Consider the following 1882-nt stretch of genomic DNA (forward strand, 5'->3'; position numbering starts at 1 on the left):
CCCCCGACCATCTTCTCTAATCAGTAATCTACGGTCAACTATATACGCCTTATTATTAATAATGTTTTTGTTTTGTTAAAATTGTTACAAATGAATGTACAATGAAGGTGTTATTTTCGTGAGAAGCCATTTTCATGATATTTTCTGTTTGTTTTGGTCGAGTTGCCCCGACAGGTGTACAACTAGGGTAGTAAGCCCTAGAGGGTTTCGTTTTAGTTCCTCTATCCTTAGCCTTTTATCAGAAATAGAGTATCCAGCCGTACCACGTTGAGGCGCGCATTCCTTAAGAAATTAGGTAGAATGAAAAGGCGTTCCTAAGAATGCCAAAATAACAACAACCTTATTTTTAGCAGACTAAACAAGAAACTCTTTGACAGACTTCGTGAATATAAGATCGTAGGAGGATATGTGAAGCAAGGAGAGAGGAGACGAAGAAATTGAAACTAACAGACTAGGACTCCCTGAATAGAGAACAGTACAGAAAAAAATTGAAATAAAGAAAAACAGAAGGGTACTGCGTGGTCGGAAGAGAGGAAGCGTAGGGACGCAGAAATGATGATAAGATACTGGGAGAGAAGAGAAGAAGTGAGAAGGAAAAAGTAGTGATATTGGTGTAGTCTTGAAAGGCCGTTTCGAAGGAAAAAAAAAAAAAAGCTATTATTTGTATTATTTAATAGATTGTCCTTGATGATCGCCAGGTTGGCCGAAACTTAACAAAGATATAAATTATTTTATTTAAACAACAAAACCAGTCTAAAAAAAAGTGGAAAGATTATATGTAAACTAAAAATTAATTTTTCTTATATTCCAAAGTTCAAAGAACTTGTTGAAAACTTATTTACAACATTGAATATCCGAATAAAGAAATTTTGAATGAGAAAATAATTATATTCGAAGGTTTCGGGACGGATTCGGTCAATATTTGCTTTCGATAAATAGTTTTTACATTTCAAATACAATTCATAAGTTTGTTCATATCACGCAACTGAATTTCGTTCTTACGCAATGCCACATTGTGAATACTGATATGACTATCATTAACATAGAATTATGTGGAAATTTAGTAAAATGCTTCTTAACTCCAAGTGTACACAATATGTAAGTAACTCAAATATTTTATATTATAAACAACCGGATGACAATTTTTTAATATTTATTTTGAATCAGATGTGTATAAGAAAATTTTATGATTGGACTCACCGGATAATTTATTGTTTATTATTTACTGATATAATAAAATGATTAATTCAAATAATAAACCACTGTTTATTTTACAATTTTTACAACGTTTATTAAACCTTGAATGTATAAGGGTCTAGACTTTGTTTACTGCTGGATTTTTGTGTAAATAAATCTAAATTATTTGTTTTTTAATTAATTTAAAGTTTTATGTAAAATGATTCAGTTCGTATTATTCCAGTAAGATTTGATATATTAATTGTATCCCTAACTCTCCAATACCATATCACAGCCCTCGAAGAATGGTGTCGTAATTGGAGGATTAAGATAAATTCCAATAAATCCCATCAAATCACCTTTACCCTTCGTCGTAAACCTGCTGACTACCCTACAGTTTCATTTAATGATGTTACTCTTACCCCTGTCGAACAGATTCGCTGCGTTGGGCAACATTTGGACAAACCATTAACCTGGTATCCTCACACCAGACTGAAAAGACAGGAAACTGCACGTCGATTTCGATTATTACAGCACTTACTAGACAAACGGTCTAAGCTTCCAACACTTTACAAAAGACTGATCTACATGACTGTAAGAAGGCCTATCTGGACATATGGAGTTGAGCTTTGGGGCTCCACTAAACCTTCGAATTCCTCTCGTATTCAATCCTTACAATCCAAAATCCTTCGTAAAATCCTCAATG

Source organism: Halyomorpha halys, unplaced genomic scaffold (assembly GCF_000696795.3).
Source record: "Halyomorpha halys isolate HHAL.00 unplaced genomic scaffold, Hhal_1.1 Scaffold446.1, whole genome shotgun sequence".
Taxonomy (NCBI): domain Eukaryota; kingdom Metazoa; phylum Arthropoda; class Insecta; order Hemiptera; family Pentatomidae; genus Halyomorpha; species Halyomorpha halys.